This window comes from Microtus oregoni, unplaced genomic scaffold, assembly GCF_018167655.1.
Source record: "Microtus oregoni isolate MIOR12 unplaced genomic scaffold, Mior012 000011F_ref0000422, whole genome shotgun sequence".
NCBI lineage: Eukaryota > Metazoa > Chordata > Mammalia > Rodentia > Cricetidae > Microtus > Microtus oregoni.
The window spans coordinates 54,736,058-54,758,221 of NW_024543070.1; positions in this window are offsets into that span (position 1 = coordinate 54,736,058).

Sequence of the window (22,164 nt, forward strand, 5' to 3'; positions counted from 1 at the left end):
TTTAAACACTGCTTGGCCCATTATATCTATCCTCTTCTCAGCTAACTCTTGCACCTGGACTAGCCCATTTCTAAAAATCTGTGTAGCATCAGTCTTACCAGGAAAGATTCTAGCCTACGTCCATCCTGGGTCGGAGCTTCATCACATGTGCCTCAGAGAGCAGAGCTCTCGAGTCCGCCCGGGAGAGGGGAGATGGCATCTCTCTGAGCTCACTTCCTCTTCCTCCCAGCATTCTGTTCTGTTTACTCCACCCACCTATGTTTTAACCTAAGAGAGCCAAGCAGTTTCTTTATTATAATTAACCAATGACCTTCCTCCATCAATCTCTTGATTGGAAATTGTCCCAAACAGTTAACTGAGCCAGTGGTGATGTATGAGAGTGGACAAGATATCTACAAACAGGCCCAACATTCTCTTTAGTCCTCATTTTCTTGCTAGCACAGTGGTGCCCCTTGAATGCCCAATCTTCACTGATCCTCACTGATTCCATGATGTTCATTGACCTCTGATCCTTATTTGGCCCCATGATCTACATTTGACCTCACCCTCATTGCCCCCATGATCCCCGATGAGTCTATGATCATCTTTGACCTCAGGATCCCATTAATCTTATGCTCGTCATTGACTCTCTTACTCATCTGCTTCCTGCCCAGATCCTGACACAATCTCCACTGCCCTTTTAGTTCTTCATTTCTGATGAAAACTTAGCATTTCAGTAAGGACTTTCTGGTCACAGATCTATCACTGGAGTCAAGATTTCCAACTTGGCTTCATGATAATGCCACTTTAAGTCATAGAGGATGACTCTTGACTGTGTCTCCTTGACCCCAGTGAAGCTGGGCATATAGGATGAGTTAGAAACTTCTGGAATATGATCAAAGGGTGGCATTACCATGGAATAGATCTCCACATCATCAGTCATGCAGAAAATGCAAGTTTAAACCACAGTGACATGTTATCACATACTCTTAAGAACGGCCCCCAAAGAAAAGAGCATCAAACCCAAGTATCAGTGAGGATATGCAGCAACCAGAGTCCTTAGACACTGCTGATTGAAGTGTAAGGTAGAAACTTTTGAAGAAAGAGCTAAGGTCGGTTTGTAGAGTGATTATCCAGCATGATTTACACTTGACCTCATGCTATCACTGACCCCATGACCCTCATAGAGGCTCATGAGGATTTTATACTCCAGTACCACATAAAAACCAAGGATGGAATACATGCCTGCAATCCTAGTATTCAAAAGAAGGAGACAGGAGGTCATCACCCTCAACTACAAGCAGAGTTTGTGGCTAGATAAGACACATAAAAAAAGTTTCACAAAGCCAAACAAAGAACCCAAACTCACCATGTAACACAGACATTTCAACTCTGGTTATTCACTCAAAAGATAAGAAAAGCATGCCTCCTTCCCTGGCACTCGTACTAGGAACCCCGGGTAAGACACCACCCATTTCCCACTAACACTCCTTAAAGTCCACTCAGCTGTCCCCAGTAGCAACTCCTCCCCACGGCTCCATATTCCAGCCCACAACTATGACAGAAGATCCCTGCTCTACTGGAGCTACTGGAGGCCAGGCAGGTACTTGGGAACCCAAACCCCAAACTGATACTAGGAACCCAAGAGGCCATACAAGTACCTGGAACCACTTCTGGCCCTATATGCTCATTTCATTTTGTACTTCGCTTTATAGGAGATACAGTTTCAATCCCCATAAGATGAATATTTACCTCCGAAATAGGCTAATATGAATGCCAAGATTTTGGTGAAATTATGGTTACATCTTCACCTGTGTCTAATAAACCTACAATTTCAATGCCACTTATTTGCATTTTTAGCTTTGATCTCTTATCATTTATTAAAGTTTACCAAAATATTTGTTTTTTGGTCTGTCCTGAAATTTTTGTTTTATCTGAAGCTGTCCTGTTCTTGATTACGTTCAGAGCAATGTTGTTTTTACCAACAGGTATTAAGTCTTTTAATTGCTCTGTGGATCAGTCTCTTCAATGCTGGCAGGAAATGATTGACCCAAATTTGATGGGGCCTACGAGAAGCTCCCTGAGGTGTTTCCCAATGGCCAAGGGTTACCTGGCCTGCCCCTTGTTGATCTGCATTCATTAGTCCAATGTAGGCTTTTGCCACACCTTCAGAATACTCCAGAAGTTTGGGGCCTTCTGTTTGGATTATTGCTAGATAAAACATGTTTCTAGAAATGCCTTGCCTACAATCCATTTTCAATTGACCTTGTGTTGCTGCAATTAAAGCATCTTACATTTTTATTTTTCTTAAAAGTTTTTTAGAAATCACTTCTATCAAAAGAGCATTATAAACATGAGATCCAATATCAGCTGTATTTCTAATGATCTTTCCTTTAAAGATCTAATCACCCTTTTATATTCTGAATTGTCATTTTCAAAAGCCAAAGATTCATTAACATTCATCTGACTTCTTTGTCTGATACTATTCTATTTACAGTTGAAGTCAATATGTAAAAAAATCAGTGAAGGCTTCTTTTGGGCCTTATATACATTTAGTAAATGACTCAAATCTCTTTCCTGATTCTTCAAACTTGTCTCAAGCATTTAAGGCTGCTAAACAATATAGGGCCAAGGTGTGATCATCAAATCCAAACTATCTTTGCCAATCAGCTTACTGACCTTTACCAAGAAACTTGTCCTGGGAAATTTCAATACCTCTAGCCCTGTTTCATTGTTCTGTTTATTTGTTCTGAGTTTGTGATTAAAATGGTTGTTTCAAGTCTAGAAGATGCCATTCATGGCCCTTTATACCATCTCTTGGCTCCTACATACTTCCTATCCCCTCTTCTGCAAATGTTCCATGGGCCTTAGAAGGAGTGGTGGAGACATCTTATTTAGGACTGAGTGCTGAACCATCACTTGCTCTCATCATTCTGGGCATTCATGAGCCTCCTCATTCACAATTGCTCACAAGCAGGACTGAGAGCAGTCTGCTGCTCACAGCCATCAATCTCGGTTGAGTAGGGTTGAGAGCATCCCACTGTGCACAGCCATTAATCTCGGTTGAGTAATGCTGAGAGCACCTCTACAACTGCAGACTCTTGAGGACACTTCGCTGAGTGAAAGAAACCAGACACAAGAGAACATAGGACCTATGACTCCATTTTTATGAATTTATTGAGCAAAAAAGTTAGTTCTTGGAAGAGAAGTTTAGGCTCAGCTGCTTCTGCTGGAAGGAAACAAACTGGGATGAAACATGGTGGCCGGATGACAGAAGTGTCCTGTGAATGGGGCTGTCCCATGGGTGGATGAAATTTATCTGAACTTGTTGAATGGTCTACTTTAATTAGCACATTTCTATGTATGAAATTTTCCTCCAAAAAAAAAGCTAAAAGTAAGCATGAAATTGTAATTAATAAATTACATGTTGAAATACTTGAGAAAGTAGAGTATCACTCTCTACAATGTCCTTTAAAGGCAAAGTAGCAGAAGAGGGGCTGATGCTGAACAATGAGATACGTGGGCGGATTGACAACCCATGAAGAAAATGTCATAGCAAGTTAATAATGGAATAGGGCTCATGTGAGTGTTTTCTTAAAAACTTCCGAAGTTTCTGTAGCTTGACTTTTTTTTATATATATAGAATGTTGAATCAAGTAGGACACGCATGGGAAGTTTAAAACATCTCCTGGTCTACATTCCTTGTTCATAGTTCAGTTTCCTCTGTGCTTTCCCCCACGTGTGGCTTCAGGATACTAGAGCTGTGACGTAAGCAATGGAGAAGTGATTGGGGAGCGCAGGGGGAAGGATGAGGAAGGACTGGAAGGCTGATGGCTGAGGAGTGTGCCTGTCAGGCCTCTACCAGAGAGGCAGTGAAAGAGAGGCATCGCAGCAGCCGGTCTTTGCTGTCAGCTTGACTGGGTCTAGGCCAAGGAGACCAAGATAGACCTCTGAGTGTATCTATAAGGGGCATCCAGGGAGGATTCATTTGTCTTCAGGGAAAGACCCACTCTGAATGTAGGCAGTGCAGCATCATGGCTTGGACCCCAGGATGCAACCCAATGGGAAAGGGAGAGGATGAGCCGAAGGGGACCGTCTCTTGCTCTGCTTCCTGGCCAGCATCCACACAGTTCTGCTCCGCCACACGGTCCCCACCACTCCTTTCCCGCCATGCCTTCCCTGCTGTGACAGGCTAAGCCCCCTGAAACCAGACATCAAAACAAATCTTTCTGACCTGGCACTGCATTCTCAGGGGTTTGGGTCACAGGGAACAGAATGCTGGTCTGTAGAGCAGCCGTGGGACCTCTGTGATCATTGGAGCTGCCTACAAAAGTCCTGAATCCACCAGGCAGGGACCGTTGTTTGTGACTAGGGCTTCTTCTTCCACTGGGAAACCTCTGTTCAGATTTGAACCATGCCCACCCAGATCATCTGGGAGCGTCAATTGACACTTTGATCTTATTACAGAACACCTTGACAGGTACCGGGGACACAACTCAATGGCTCCTAAATTGGGATGGGAGGCAGAGACAGGAAGAGCTCCCAGAAGCTCTCATAGCCAGCTAGCCTGACATACGCAGCTGCAAACAAGAACAAGGTGGAAATTGAGGACCGACTGGCCTTCAGGGTCGTCCTCTGATCTGCACTCATAGACTGTGACATATGTCCACTAGAACTCACACATACAAACATACACACACACACACACACAACTTTGAAAAGATCTTCACAGTGCTATGAAGCAAGGGCATGCACACCACTTTCTAGTGTGAGACTGTCTTGAAGCTCATAGGAAGACACGCGCACACAGAACAGTAGAATGACCTTTTAGTCTCCCAGGAAGAATGCTGGAAGAATGTGCAATTAAATGTTGGAACTTTTATGTGGGATGGGGTTTTGAGTAACTATTGCCAATTTTCCAAATAAGTCAAAAAGCAGATTTTATTGTCTTTGAACATGAAAAGGAAATCAAGAGCCTGCCCAGTTCATTACTGCTTCTCGTGGTTTTGTGCCTATGGGATTGCTGAGACCAAACTTCAGCAGAGGTTGGTAAGATCCAAATTGCATTTTACACTAAGCAGCAAGAAAGCTTGCGAGCCTAGCTCAACTCCAATGTGGTTAATAAGAACCATATGCTTGCGAGCCTAGTTCGTCTCAAATGTGGTTAATAAGAACCATCTGCAAGATTTCTGTCGGAGGTCCAGTGCTAAAGTTCCCTTTTCTAGAAGTCTGGTACCCATTCATGAATTTGCTCAATGAGCTAAAAATATTTATATGCATATTTTATCCATTAATACCTCTGATAAACTGGTGTTTTCTGCCTGAGATAGACCCTGTGTGGTAAAAACGAATCTGCAAATGCTGTCCTGGAATACAGGAAACAGCTCTGTATTCAAGAATGAATGAAGCCCTCTTGGCAGGTGGCAGATTCATGTCAGCCTCCAGGTGCCTCCCCTTCATCCTCCATGAGGCTAGGGCCTTGTCCCCAACAGAAGATCCCAAAATCTCTGCTGTTTTCTTGGCTTCTTCCCAGTTAGGCCTAGGCCAAGAGTATTCTTCTCCCAAATGGGGAAGGGGCCTGAACATCTCTTCCTGGTCTGGGGAAACCTGTCTCTCCTGGTGAGCCGGCAGAACGCCTCAACAAGTGATACACAGTGTACACACAGCACACCGAAGACCATACACCAGCCACGTATCACAGCTGCATATACCACCACGGACACCAATTATTTGCCCCCAACCACAAGTACACACACTACAAACACTGCATGCCATACACACCACATACCACATATTATATCCATTATGTTCACACACCACACACCACCACAGGCATGCACACTACAAACATAACACAACACACAACACGTACCGTATATACTACATACCACACTTAAAGATACCCCACAGAACAATATTTGCACACCACAGGCACACGCACACCCCACTATTTACAGACAGAACATCACCCACATATATCCATACTATATGACATTGCACACACATACAGATACACACACAAATCCCATGTATTTACACTACACCACATACATATCACTCACATATCATATGCATGTATACTCACATTGTGACACACACATGCATGCACCACACACTCATGCATGTATCATACACAATACACAGATACAGTGCCATATGCACTAGAAAGTTCAACTCACATCTTTCTTGAGAATGACCAGGGACAAGGCCTTTCAGAGACTAAAGACTATACGCCAGAAGTTCAAAGCAAAAAGTATGTGTTAATAAATTATCCACCCATGCTATTAACCTTTTCCCCCTGCATTGTATCTTGCTCCTTCAGTTTATAACAGCAAACCCAGCTGTTAATCCTATTGCTGCATTAACAGTGGGTTGAGTTCCCCAGGTCCCGGTTTTTCATGCTAGTTTGCTTCAGACCTACGGCGAGCCTTAACTGCAATGGCTCAGGGAAGATGCTGTGTATGGAGCCTGGCGCCCAGCGCAAACTCAGGAAATTCTGAGTTTAGGAAATGGCTGCACAGCCAGGACTGAGCAGAAACCCCTCTCCCCGTACCTGAAAGCAATCTTAATTTAGTGAGGAACGCTTTCAGTAAGGAGATTTTGCTAACCATCCTCTTACAAGCTAGGGAAAACCCACAGAAGAAATGCAAGGGGCAATTTTGATCAGAGAACATAAACTAAGAACTCAGGTTGAGAGAGAGAGAGAGAGAGAGAGAGAGAGAGAGAGAGAGAGAGAGAGAAATGTGGAAGGGCTTTCAGGAGGCTGTGCTGACCGTGGTAGGGAAGAAGTCAGAACGTAAACCGCATCAACCTTTTAGATGCAATTTTGGAGTTATGCACCTCTGGGAATCTTTAGCTTAGAAACATTTTCCCAGGATCTCCAAGTAACTGACAGCAAGCAAAAGGACAGAGACACAGACCTGAGGAGGTGGCCCAACAGGTAAAGTGCTTATCACTCAAGCATGAGGATCAGAGTGTGTGTGCAATGACATGCAGGAAAGAGATTGCGGACATGGTCGCTCCACTGGGGGAAGGGTAAAAGAGAGAAAATATCCAGAGCAGAGAGAAGGAGAAACAGATGGGACAAGGCCAGAACTAGGGAGGTGGGGGAGCAGAAGAGAATAACGGGAACCGCAGGCGGTAGGGGGACAGCGAGAGAGCAGAGACTAGGGATAGCACAATAGTGGGAGCTGGGTACATGTGCGAGAGTAGCAAAGGGTGAACATATCACGTAGTCTGTAAGGATGAGTAGCTGGGGGTGGGGACTCCTTGGGGGGGGATGGAAAATCCATTCCACACACTCCTGAGGAATGCTGGCTTTCATCTAACCTCCAGAAATCCAGACATCCAGCTTGAGCTCATTTTGAGAAACATGGACGGCTTGAGACCTAACAGAGTGCATGGCACATGTAGGGGACTCTGCGTATTGGTTTCTGACCCATGTCTCCCTATCTCTGGTTGTTCTCTCTCTCTCTCTCTCTCTCTCTCTCTCTCTCTCTCTCTCTCTCTCTCTCTGTGTGTGTGTGTGTGTGTGTGTGTGTGTGTGTGTGTGTGTGTGTGGTGTTTTCCTTATAGGGTTGAGTGACTTTGCACAGAATGACTGGCCATTGTTTTCAACTCTTTCAGAGTCTTCCTGGATGGACGTGAAGCTGCTTTCATACTGTTTTGTGCATAGGTATGTACATGTGGCACACATGCATGTTTGCATGTGAGGGAGGCACGTGTGTCTGTGCATATGAAAGACCAAGGCTGGCATTGGGAGTCTCTCTCTGACCCCCACCATGGTAAAAGTCTCAGTTCTTGCACTCCCGAAAGTGAAGAATTCGCAATGGGTACTCATAAGGCAAGCGACTAACAGGCTTATTTCATCAGGCAGGAGCAGAAGCTAGGTACATCCCGGAGTACAGTGCTACCGGCTGTCTCTAGTTAATCTATACTTCCCGGTGGTCTGAAGTGACTGCCTTCCTAGAAAGGCGAGGCTTTCTGTGGGGGCATTCTCACCCACAGCAGTCTGTTACATTATATGTAACAAAATGTATACAGGCATAGCTACCGCCACTAGGGTGCAGACTTTGAGAAAAGCAGACGCTGAAGCCTTGACAAGATCTAGCTATGCCTCCTTGCAGGACCCCCTTTCTCCTTAGGGACAGCAGGATGAAGAACGAACTTCCTACTGCGGCTGGAGTTGCTCTCCTCCCTTGCAGCTGAGGAAAAGCCCAGATCCCTGGAGACCAGACCCAAGGCAACTTTGAATACAGACTTTGCTTTCTCACCTCGTGCCCTCCTGCTTGACCCCTAGTACATGAGGCTTGGTCACGGGACATGGAACTGACCTTGCTCCCCTTGGAAACCTTTGAGAACAAGAAATCCCTTTGTTGTCTGACACTGGAGGCTTTCTCTCGCCAGCGAGAGTGGTTCGTCCCCGCTGCTTTCTCCTAGGTCTGGGATAGTTTTCATTTTTTTAAAATGAAAATTTATTTTGTTTTGTGTGTTTATGTGCTCAAACACAGGCCAGAAGAAGACATTGCAAGGTCTCTCACTGAGATGGAAGTTTACTGTCTCCTCCTCTCTCCTTGCCCCTGGGATTACAGGCACGAGCATAGATTTTTCCATGGATGCTGGGGTGTGAATTTAGATCTTCCTACGTGCTTAGCAACTGCCCTTACCCACGAAGCCAATTTCCCAATCTAATACACAAAGTTTAGGGAGCAATGATGTCTCGTTTGTGTTTCTTTGGATGGAGTTTCTGGGAGCTGGCTGGTCCCGTTGAGGCTGGCTATATTGTTTTCCCAGAGCTCCTATCTGGTCAGCTTGACTGTCTCCACCCCTGCAAGCTCTCTCACTGACCTTCCCGTGTTCCTGTCCTCTCTGTTAGCATGAATGTCTGTTAACCTTGACATTCATGTTAATCCTAGCATTCACTTTCACTTTTAACACTGTCATGTGTCAGTGATTGACATGAAAGTCACCCAAAACCTGCACCACTGTCCACTGTCCACAGAAAGGTCTCCTTCCAGTATGAAATGCCACGCTGTCCTTCGTTCTGAATGCAGCAGAGTGAAACACTGACCTCGCCTGTGTGACATTCAGCCCTGTCTACCCACTAGACCAAGAGAAAAACAAGACTTCGCAGCACTGGGAAACAGTCACAAGCAGTTCTTCCTCTTGTGAATTATAATTTTTGGCACCAAAAACCCAGTCTTGAGGCAGTCACTAAGTCCCTGGAGAATGTAATAAAATAACTTATTGTCTCCAGGCCTGAAAATATTCCCAAGGTTATTCAGGAAGAGACTTTGTATTAGCTTTTGGCTTTGTCTGGTTTTTGTTGTTGTGATAAGCACCGTGACCAGAAGCAACCTGGGAAGGAAAGCATTCATTTCATCTCACACTCCTAGGTCATCTATTGCAGCTGTGAGTCAGGGCAGGAGGTCAGGGTAGGAACCTGGAAGCCAGAACTGAAGCAGACACCACAGGGGAAGGCCGCGTACTGCCTTGCTTCTGTTTAAACACCACCCAGAACCACCTGCCCAGGGTTGGCACTGCCCAGTCACTTCTCAGGTGACTCTAGTTTGTCAAGTTGACATGAACTAACCCAAATCGTTCATTTCTCATTGCTGTGACCTGCATGTTCGTGACCATGACTAGAAAGTGGGTGGGCTGATGTCACCTCCCAACTGTTGTCAGAGAGAGGTGGATGTGCCAGCTGGCATGGATTATCAACTTCACAGGGTCTAGAATCACCCAGGAGACCAGCTGTGTGTGAGGGGTGCAGTTATCTGAGGCAGGAAGACCTGCCCCAAATCTGGACTTCACTGTCCCATGCGCTGGTGGCCTGGCCTGCATTAAAAGGAGCACAAGCATTCATTGCTCTCTGGCTCCTGACTGAGGATGCCAAGTGACCCAACGCTTCGGGATCCCACTGTCGCACCTCCTGTGGTGGACTCTATTATACCCTTGAAATTCAAGCGGTAATAGACCCTTTCTCACGTAAGTTGCTTTGGTCAGGGCAAGCACATGCATGCGTACCCTCACGCACACACACGTAAAGCTACCAGCCTTCTCTAAGTTTAAATCCACCTTGTTACTTAGCTATCACATAATGGTTCCCTCACTCTGGCTCAGCGCTTGTGTTTACACCTGTGCTCTAAGCAGGAAGGGCGAGCTATCAGGAGCTATCAGAAGGGCTCAGCCAAGGAAGGCTACCTTCTTCCTTTGATCTTAGCCCCACAGTCATCAGAAGCTAAGAGGGTTCTGTACACTGCTTTTGTCTTTTTTTACTTTCCCAACTCCAGTAGAAAAGAAAAGGGGAGCAAAAAAAAAAAATGGATTTAAGCACACCCCAAGCCTTTATATCTGCCTCCATCTACCCGACCGAAAAGAAAGCAGTAGAGGGCTTACACCCTAGTGGCAAAACATGGCAATTCAAATAGATGCTTTTTGACAAAGGGAAGGTCAAAGGATTCTTTTTTAATTTAAGATAATATTTTATTAATTTGGGGGGGGGGAATTTCACATCAAGTATCCTAATTCTGCTCACCTCCAGGTTCTCCCATGTCTATCCTCACCTCTGTAGCGTCTCCCCAAACCTCTGTAGTATCTCCCCAAAATAAAATCTAAGATATCAAAACAAATAACAAAAGCAAAACAAAACCAACAACAAAAAGTTCCTCTTCGTTCCTCCATCTTTCCTCCCTCTCCAGCACCTCTTTATTTGTCCTCCTGGCACTGGGAGCTGCAGTGTGTCACACAGTACACCCTTCAGTTCAATCAGCTTAATTTGCAGATGTTCGTTGCAATGAGCCATTGGTTTGGTTCAAGGCCTCTGGTTTCTGGTACACCATCATCACCAAACCGTCACCGGAACTCCTCTCAAATACCCAGTGGCTGTCATGGAGATCCTGTGGGTAGTGGGTATCCTTCCCAGGAACAGACCCTTCAGGAGCTCCAGCAGGTCCTAGATAAGGAAAATGTTAGGATGGTCCAACCCAAAGCCCAGCTGTGGGCCTGCGCAGTAACTGAGCTGGTCAGTCCAGGCCACTGGAGTCACCCTCCCTCAAGAGAGGAACAGACCAGCTTTCTTACTCCCATGCCATCAGAGCCAGTTGCCCCTCGACCTGTGGTGAGGGGTGGGGCCAGCTCTCCTGAGTACAGACAGGGGCTAGCTGTCCCATGAAGTTCAGGGCCTGTTCTCTTGCTACAATGTCCAGCAAGGGGCAGGACCCACTCTCCCAGGACCAGTGAAGGGTGGGGCCGTCTCAGCATGGCCCTCTGATTTCATCACACATAGTTCCTATGACCCCCTGGGTACATGGACCACAGACATCAACACAGATCCCAGCTGCCGCAGGACCACGGACCCAGACATGACCCTCGGTATCAGCTCCAACCCAGATGACATTATAGCTCCAGGTGGCAGCACAGGCCACCCAGATCAGGATGGCTCTGGGGCTGCCAGTCACTAACAAGGCCACAGGTTGCAGTCCAGACTCTGGGCTTCCATGTGACCTTTGATGGCAACACAGCCTTGGACCTCAACATAGATCACTGCTGTGGCCGATCCAGACATGGTCCTCAGCAGCGGTTGGGTCTGGATGTCACCTTTGCCCCCAGCGGCAGTTCAGGTTACCCAGATCAGCACAGCCCCAGTGGCAGCATGGCTCTCAGGCACCAACAGACCCCAGGTGGAGAGCCAGATCTTCTGACATCCACATGACCTTCAACAGTAACAGGAGCCACAGACATCAACTCAGACCTCAGCTGCTCTAGTGCCACAAACCCAGACATGGCCCTTCCTAGCAGCCCAGGCCCAGATGACACCATGGCCTTGGGTGGCAGCTCACGTCAGTCAAGTGAATTTTAACTCAGTTACACCACAGCCTAATAGACATGATTCAGAATGAATGGGTGATGGGGAAAAATAGATGGAAATTGTGTTGATGGATCGGGGAGAGTTCTGTAAGACCAAACAGACGCATCCTATATCTTATCCCATTTTTTTTTTAATAGTGAAGAGGGGTCCCTTACACATGAATGTACCCATGCAGGTAACAAATCCAGGAAATGCCTATAGGAAGTAAGCAGTGGGGGGGGGGAGGGAGGCGGGGAGAAAGAAAGATTACAAGCAAAAACTGAAAGCTGCTGATTTTTTAATTTTACATTTCTTTTTTAGATTTATTTCACACATATGAGTGTCCTGCATGTATGTGTATGAAACATATGTATGCCTGATGCTGGCAAAGGTCCAAAGAGGGCATCAGCTCTCCTGGAACTGGAGTAACAAACAGTTGGTACTGGGACTTGAACCCAGGTCCTCTGTAAGAACAACAAGTGTTCTTAACCACTGAGCCATCTCTCCAGCCCCTGAGAGTTTTTGAAAGCAACATTCCAGGGCTGGTAAGATAGCTCACCCAGAAAAGCACCGGCTGTACAGGCTGAGGGACCTGAGTTCAGACTCCCAGGAACTACGGAAAAAGCTGGCCAACCAGTTTAGCTGAATGGGAGGGCTTCAGGTCCAGTGAGAGACCTCGTAAAATAAGGCAGGGAGCAATTGAGGAGGACACCTCTGACCTCCACATGCATGCACACGTGACACACACATACACACAGAGAGAGAGAGAGAAAGTAGCATGGAAAGAACCAGAAGACACTGATTTTGAAAGATGTGTGTTTATGTGAGCACAGGGAAACTCTGGACAGCATTCTTTTTCTTGTCTCTGACATCAGGCTTACAAGACCTTGGCAAATTCCTCCTTGTTTTGATTGTTCAGAAAATGTCCTGTCACCAAAACGGAGCCAGCAATTGCCAGATATAATTTCATAAATGGACTCCCAGTGGTTTTCCGGTAAGAAAACCACCTTCCCCATCAAAAGCCCCAATTGCCGTTTGGATCTCTGAAAGGCTCTAAGGTTTTCCTTTCTAGCTTGTGATTTCCCCCCAGAGAAACAGATCTATACACGTTCAACACTGGCCCTCTGCCTGCTGAGAAAACGACTGCTGCATAGAAAATTGTCTCCGGGAAATTGAAAATCAATACACTCTGAAAACAAAACTCAGATGGTAACTTGTTCTATCCACATTGCCTTGGCCAGGCCGTGAACAAGAAGAGACGACCTTGTGCACAGAAATGATAGGGCTGGGAGATGTCTCTGCGGCTAAAGCACTGGCCATGCAAGCGGGAGGACCTGAGTTCAAATCCCCAGAACCCATGTAAAGCTGAGCCCAGTAGTACGTGTCTGTAATTCCAGTGCTACAGAAAGAGGGGGAGCTGAGACCAGGAGCATCCCCAGTCACTCACAGAGAAGCTAACACAAGATAAGCAGCAAAGACTCCCTGTCTCAATCAAGGTGGAAACTGAGGACCCATACATGGGCACACACCCTACACTCACACATGTGTACACACACACACACACACACACACACACACACAAGGATATTAAAACAGTATATTATCCAGCTGGTGTCTTTTTCCACTGAAGCCCTTAATACCCGATTGCATCCTCTGCCTTTATCGATCTGGTGGTAAAATATTTGCTCAGGGTTCCCAGGGCCTTGCTCTGTCGTACTTTTTAAATTAAGATTTCTTCTTCTACCTTCTGACTTCGACTTTCTTTCAAAATTATTATAAGAGCTTGAGACAAAATCTCTTGTTATGTGTGTGTGTGTGTGTGTGTGTGTGTGTGTGTGTGTACACGTGTGTGCACGGGCACACGTGCATTCCTGGGTCAGGCTGTGGTGGTGAATGGACATGCACACATGTGGAGGCCAGAGGCTGACATCACTGTGTCTCCCTCAGTTGCTCTCCACTTAGGCAGGATCATTCACTAAACCTGGAGCTTCCCAGTTCAGCAGGACTGACTGGTCAGCAAGCCCCAAGGATCCCCCTGCCTCTGTCTCCTAGTTCTCCCCAAAGGTAGTGTGCAGTTGCACCACAGTGCCTAGCTTTTTACAGGAATGCTTGGGGCTCAAAAAACATTCCCTGTGCCTGTGCAGCAGACACTTGGCCCACTTAACCATTGATCCCTGTTATATTTTTATTAATATTTAAGAATTTTATAATACAAGCAATGTACCTCCCACTAAGTCCTCCCAGATCCATCCGTACACACTCCACCCCCTCCCAGCTTCAAGTTCTTTTTCTTAAAATAGCCCACCACGTCCTATTTGTGCTGCCCGTATATACTGGGCAAGGGGCCAATCACTGGACTATGGTCAATGTACCAGAAGCCATACTTCTGAAAAGACTGATTCTCTCTCCCTCAGAAGCCATCAACTGTCAATAAGCCCTCAGTCAGAATTGAGGGCTCGTTTGCCCTTCTCCCAATATGCTGGAGTATTGACTGGCTTGAACTGGTTCAGGTCTTGTTGGACCACAGCTGCTGAGAGTTTATGAGTGTCTTGGTCATTTCCAGAAGACACTGTTTGGCCCCAGTTGAAAAGATCCCACAGCCTCTGGCTATGAAGCTCTTTCTTCCCCCTTTTCTGTGATGCTCCCTGGGTCTTGAGGGAGGTGGTGACATGATTCAGATCTCCTACTTGCTCTGAGCACCTCACAGACACCTGGTCTCCGCACACTGACTAGTGAGTTTCTAAGTTAACCGCCAATTGCTGCACAGAGAAACCTCTCTGGTGAGGTCTGAGAGCTGCACTGAAATTATGGCTGGAAAGATGCAAATCCAGAGGGCAGTGTGATGCTGTGTCCATTTGGTAAAGTGAGAGCAGTAGGTTCACACCTGCGGCCTGGGTCAATCCCAGCACCCACACGAAAAGCAGCTAGGTAAAGTTGGCATGTGCTTGGAGAGACTGGTGCATCCTGGGACTTGCCAGCCAGCCAGTCCAGCCGAAACAAAGACGTCAATGAGGGACCGTGTCTGAGAAGCAGGTGGTCGCTCCTGAGGAACAACACTGAGGTTGGTCACAGGCCGCTACAGGAATATGCAGACTTGTGAACACACAGGATCTTGCACGTGGATTCTCAAGGTCTCGTCCCAGCTTTCTGGCAAGACGCCCGGTAATTCCCTGGGCCTAGCACCACTCTTTCTTTCTTTGTAGGCATCTGGCACACCGTCCTGAGGGTCCCCCTCTTTTCTCGCCTTCCTCTCCTTTGTTTTGCTTCTCTTCTCCCCCCATTCCCCCCCCCCCCCGCTTTTCTGCTCTTTTCTTTCCTTCTGTCTCTATCCCTTTCTTTGCTTTGATCCAGCGTCTAATCCCTGGCCAATTTAAAAGGCCACATCCTGGGAGTCCGACAGAACAAGGCTGCTCGGTTCACATTCATTATCCGGTAGCAGGCTGCCACCCCAAGGTCCTCGCAGACACTTCACAGGCACGGCCTTCTGACAGGAACCACCAGAGACTCAATGAGCCAATCGCAGCCCAGGAACTCCAGGTTTCTCCGAGACAAGCAACGCACAGAAATTATAAAATACTAAAACCATTTGTATTTACAGCAGGAGCTGTCACTGTACAAAGGGAGCAAAATACAAGCCCTAAAATTCCTGAGTGATATTTTCTAACATCCTCACTTAAAGATACGGTCTTGTTTATTTTATGTGCTGCTTAACACACAAAGCTAGCAACTAAGTGAAGAAAGCAAACAGATGCTCCAGCCGCAGCCGACTGCTGAGGTTACTTAGCAAAGGGAACTACAACTCCCAGCTTTCCCTGTAATTAGGCAAAGACCAGGTGACTGAATGCTGGCCAATGGAAAGCAACTGAAAATTATGACTTTTGAGACAAGGTTTCTCAAAACACTTCCTAGGCTTTTCTCTTTCTCAGAAGCACTGGGATGTGGGAAGAGCCCTCAATGCATTCTGTGCTGTGTGGTAAATGCTGTCTGACTTAGGTTAATTTGCTGTGGAATTTTTTTTTTAATCGCTTGTTATTGCAAAGCAATTTAACCTATTGACTCATACGGTAGGAAACTCTAATTTAAGCTAACAACTCTAATAATGCCTTCATAATGAAACATAAGTGTAAATCCTCAGGGTTTTTGATTTGGCATTGGACTCATCACTATCCCAAAAGCATCAACAAGAAAAGATAACCAAGTTAGACTTGGTTAATTTAAGATTTAAGTTTTCTGCATCAAGGCACATTATGCAGAAAGGGAAGAGAAAACGGAAGAACAGGAGAAAGTATTTGCCAACGAGATGTTTAATAAGGTCCTGACACTGAAACTTTGGTTTATGCTTTTATCCTAGCACTTACTGAAGATAGTGGGTCAGTAGAAACCCAACTGGGAATCAGGAACACCAAAAGAACTCTGAAATGTGGACAACAGAAAAGACATCCAACCAAGAAATTGTCAAATAGCATCGGGGAAGATGGCTCAGGGAATGATGAACTTGTCACTCAAGCCTGACCACGGGAGTTCAGACTCCCAGTACTCATGGAAACGCGTGTCACGTGGGTGTGGTAGCCTATCTGTAAGCCCAGCACTGAGCAGACAGACAGAAACCCCCAGACTCATTGAAATATTGAATATTTGTAGTGTCTACTATATAACAGAAACATTTGATTATATTTAACTGTGAACATCTATTGTACAAACTACTACAGAGGTGGCACGAAAGGAAAGGCCTTCTACTGAACTGCTCGCTTGCTCACATGCAGTCAGCAGAGACAACCACTGTTAGAGAACAGATACGCTGTGGGACTGCGGACATGGCTCAGTTAACAAAGCGTCTGCTCACAGACACAGGGATCTGAATTTGGATCTCCAGAAACCACATAAAAAAGTTAAGTTGGAGGCATGTGCTTGTTATTCCAGCTGGGTGATCAAATAGGCAAAATCCAGCAGCTCACTTCCACACCAACATATCGGTGAACTCCAAGTTTAGTGAGAGAGGTGTTTCTAAAAATAAGGTAGGGTCCTTTATCGAAAATGAGGTGTTCATAGGTTTGTGGGATAAAATCCGGGTCTTCTATACGATTCCATTGGTCGACTTCTCTGTTTTTATGCCAGTACCACACTGTTTTCATTACTGTAGCTCTGTAATAGAGTTTGAAGTCAGGGATGGTAATGCCTCCAGAAGATCCTTTATTGTATAGGATTGTTTTGGCTATCCTGGGTTTTTTGTTTTTCCATATAAAGTTGATTATTGTCTTCTCCAGATCTGTGAAGAATTTTGATGGGATCTTGATGGGGATTGCATTGAATCTATAAATTGCCTTAGGTAGAATTGCCATTTTTACTATGTTGATCCTCCCAATCCAAGAGCAAGGGAGGTCCATCCATTTTTTGGTATCCTCTTCAATTTCTTTCTTCAATGCCTTAAAGTTCTTGTCAAATAAATCTTTCACTTCCTTGGTTAGATTTACCCCAAGATATTTTATGCTGTTTGTGGCTATCGTGAATGGTGAAGCTTCTCTGATTTCCCTCTCTGCTTCCATATCCTTTGTGTATAAGAGGGCGACTGATTTTTTGGAGTTGATCTTGTATCCTGCCACATTACTAAAGCTGTTTATCAGCTGTATAAGTTCTTTGGTGGAGTTTTTGGGGTCGCTTATGTACACTATCATATCATCTGCAAATAACGAAAGTTTAACTTCTTCCTTTCCAATTCGAATCCCCTTGATCCCATTATGTTGTCTTATTGCTATTGCTAGAACTTCAAGCACTATATTGAAGAGGTATGGCGAGAGTGGACAGCCTTGCCGTGTTCCTGAGTTAAGTGTGATGGCTTTGAGTTTCTCTCCGTTTAATTTGATGTTAGCTGTCGGCTTGCTGTATATAGCTTTTATTATATTTAGGTATGACCCTTGTATCCCTAATCTCTCCAAGACTTTTAACATAAATGGATGTTGAATTTTGTCAAATGCTTTTTCAGCATCTAATGAAATGATCATATGGTTTTTTTCTTTCAGTTTATTTATATGCTGGATTACATTGATAGATTTTCGTATGTTGAACCAGCCCTGCATCTGAGGAATGAAGCCTACTTGATCATAATGGATAATTTTTCGGATGTGTTCTTGGATTCGATTTGCCAGTATTTTGTTGAGGATTTTTGCGTCGATATTCATGAGTGAGATTGGCCTGTAATTCTCTTTCCTGGTTGAGTCTTTGAGTGGTTTTGGTATCAGAGTAATTGTGGCTTCATAAAAGGAATTTGGTAATGACCCTTCTGTTTCTATATTGTGGAATACATTAAGGAGTATAGGTATTAGGTCTTCTTGGAAGTTCTGGTAGAATTCTGCATTGAAACCATCTGGTCCTGGGCTTTTTTTGGTAGGGAGGTTTTTGATAACAGCTTCTAATTCTTCATGACTTACAGGTCTGTTTAGATTGTTCACCTGGTCCTGGTTTAGTTTTGGTAGATGGTATTTATCTAAAAAAGCGTCCATTTCTTTTACATTTTCCAGTTTTGTGGCATACAGGCTTTTGTAGTAAGATCTAATGACTCTCTGAATTTCCTCTGTGTCTGTGGTTACAATGGAAGAAAGAAAGCATCTTCAACAAATGGTGCTGGCACAACTGGATGTCAACCTGTAGAAGAATGAAAATAGACCCATATCTCTCACCGTGCACAAAACTCAAGTCCAAATGGATTAAAGACCTCAATATCAGCCCGAACACACTGAACCTGATAGAAGAGAAAGTGGGAAATACCCTACAACAGATGGGCACAGGAGATCGCTTCCTATGTATAACCCCAGAAGCACAGACATTAAGGGCAACATTGAATAAATGGGACCTACTTAAACTGAGAAGCTTCTGTAAAGCAAAGGACATGGTCACTAAGACACAAAGGCAACCTACTGACTGGGAGAAGATTTTCACCAACCCCACAACAGACAAAGGTCTGATCTCCAAAATATATAGAGAACTCAAGAAACTAGACTTTAAAATGCTAATTAACCCAATCAAAAAATGGGGCACTGAACTGAACAGAGAATTCTCAACAGAAGAAGTTCAAATGGCCAAAAGACACTTAAGGTCGTGTTCAACTTCCTTAGCAATCAGGGAAATGCAAATCAAAACAACTTTGAGATATCATCTTACACCTGTCAGAATGGCTAAAGTCAAAAACACCAAGGATAACCTTTGCTGGAGAGGCTGTGGAGGAACGGGTACCCTCATCCATTGCTGGTGGGAATGCAATCTTGTGCAACCACTGTGGAAGTCAGTGTTTCGGTTTCTCAGGAAATTCGGGATCAACTTACCCCTGGACCCAGCAATACCACTCTTGGGAATATACCCAAGAGATGCTTTATCAAATGACAAAAGCATTTGTTCAACTATATTCATAGCAGTATTATTTGTAATAGCCAGAACCTGGAAACAACCTAGATGCCCTTCAATGGAAGAATGGATGAAGAAAGTATGGAAAATATACACGCTAGAGTACTACGCTGCGGTAAAAAACAATGACTTCTCGAATTTTGCATGCAAATGGATGGAAATAGAAAACACTATCCTGAGTGAGGTGTCCCAGACCCAAAAAGATGAATATGGGATGTACTCACTCATAATTGGTTTCTAGCCATAAATAAGGACCACGGAGTCTACAAGAGGTGAACCTAAAGAAGCTAAGTAAGAAGGTGAACCCAAGGAAAAACATATAGTTGTCCTCTTGGCTAAGGGAAGTAGACCAAATTTCCGGGGAGAAAATGGGATCTTGGGGATGGGGTGGGATGGGGGTAAAGGGAGATGGGGAGAGAAAAGGTAGAAGGGAAGGAGGGGGGACCTGGGAAACAGGAGAATTGGGATAAAGGAAAGGTGGATAGGGGAGCACGGAACCACAATTCTTAGTTAAGGGAGCCAGTTTAGGGTGGGCAAGAGACTTGACCCTAGAGGGGCTCCCTAGTGCCCAAGATGAGGTTCCCAGTTAGTTCCTTGGGCAGCTGAGGATTGGGAACCTGAAATGACCCTATCCTAGAGCAATACTGACGAATATCTTGCATATCATCATAGAATCTTCATCTGGTGATGGATAGAGATAGAGACAGAGACCCACACAGGAGCACTGGACTGAGCTCCCAAGGTCCCAAGGAGGAGCAGAAGGAGGGAGAACATGAGCAAAGAATTCGGGACCACGAGGCGTGCATCCACCCACTGAGACAGTGGAGCTGATCTACGGGGAGCTCACCAAGGCCAGCTGGACTGTGACCGAAAAAGCATGGGATAAAACCGGACTCTCTGAACATGGCGAACAATGAGGGCTGATGAGACACCAAGGACAATGGCAGGGGGTTTTGATCCTACTTAATGTGCTGGCTTTGTGGGAGCCTAGCCAGTTTGGATGTTCACCTTCCTAGATATGGACGGAGGTGGGAGGACCTAGGACTTACCACAGGGCAGGGAACCCGGACTGCTCTGTGGACTGGAGAGGGAGGGGGGGGAGAGGAGTGGGGGGAGGGGGAGAAGGGTGGGAGGAGGGGGAGAAGGGTGGGAAGAGGGGGAGAAGGGTGGGAGGAGGGGAAGGGAAATGGGAGGCTGGGAGGAGGTGGAAACTTGTTTTTTTTGTTTATGTTTTTTTTTCTTCTTTTCGCAATAAAAAAAATTAAAAAAAAATAAGGTAGGGACTACAGAGATGGCTCATTGGTTAAGAGCACTGGTTGCTCTTCAAGAAGACCCAGGTTTAAGTCCTAACAACCAGTTCAAAACCATCTGTAACTTCAATTCCAGGAGTCTAACATCCTCTTCTGGCCTCCCTGACCATGGCATATACATGGGACACAGACATACATTCAGGTAAAATACACATACACATAAAACAAAATAAATTGTTGTAGATAAAAAAAATAAAGAGAAGCAGAGAAAATGTATAACTCAATAAAACAGTAAAACAAAAACAAAAAAATGAAATCAAAGCAAAAATAATAAGATAGAGAGCGATTGAGGAAGACACCTAGTATTAACCTCTGATCTACATATACACACACACACACACACACATACACACACACACACAGAGGCAGGGGATAAAGATATTGGAAAGATGTGATAAATAAAGAATTAAGCCTTTTCTTTTCAATGATTTCCTTACCATATTTTAGAAACATGCTCAACTTCTCCTTTAAATCTGCACACGCCCTAGTCTCCACGTGCCTTCTCTCTAGAGAGCGAAGCTTTCTACAGAGCACTCTACACTCAACTCAGTTGTTTTTATCTAGGTGGTTCTATTACCATTAAAGACTCGGGAGTCAGATGTGGTGGAAGTCTGCTAGATCAGAGAAGGCGAGAAGCTATCAGTTGACCTTCCTTTCCAGCTGGAGACCCAACAAGAAATGCCCATCCCAAACGAATCTCTAAGTCCCTCCCTACTCCTTCCTGTGCATCTCTCTATCTACCTTCCCAGATCCTCTTTACTCTCTATGGTTAATTCTCGTCAACTAGTCACTGCCTCTGCCCCCTGATCCAATGTTAATTTTATTAACACAGTCACAGAGTCTCACTATGTGATTAAATATACTGAAACATTTTTCCCTTTTTATCTAAATAAAAAGGAATGGTCTTAACTCTAACACAATAAAAGTATATACAATAAGAACAACTATCAGGTATTGTCTAAATAAAATAAAATAGTTTCAACTCTAACACAGTAAACTATATACAGTAAGAATCAGGTAAGAAATACATTCACCATGTCCAGTGCTTTAGTATTTGACAAATTCAGAGAAAGTGCTCTTTTATCTATTCTCTCTTGATGAGTTCAAAGTTTTATACCTAAACCACTTTCTTTCAAAACTTGTATTACCAACCTAAAAATATCTTTTTAGACCTTAAAACATTTTATTAGTTAAACAACTTAAGTTTTTATGTCTCTCAACCTTATAAACTTTATATATTGTAGCAGGTTTTCTTTTGTGCCACCAACCAGCTCCCAAATCATGACATGGGGACTTCTTATTAGTTATGAAGGCTCAGCCTTATCTTATGCTTGTTCTACTAGCTCTTATAACTTCATCTATTACTTTTCATCGACATTTTGCCCCAGGACTTTTTTTCCTTCTTTCAATCTATATGTCCTATTCATGACTGACTGTTTGGAAGATGCCTAGGGCTAGCTATGGGTCTCTCCCTCTCTTTCTTGCTCATTTTATTCTCTCTTATTCTCTTCTCTCTTCTCTCTCTTCTTCTCTCTGGCCTAGATTCCTACTACTACTTATTCTGTCTACCTGGTAGCCCCACCCATCTCTCTACTACCTAGATATTGGCTATAAATGCTTTTTATTAGACCA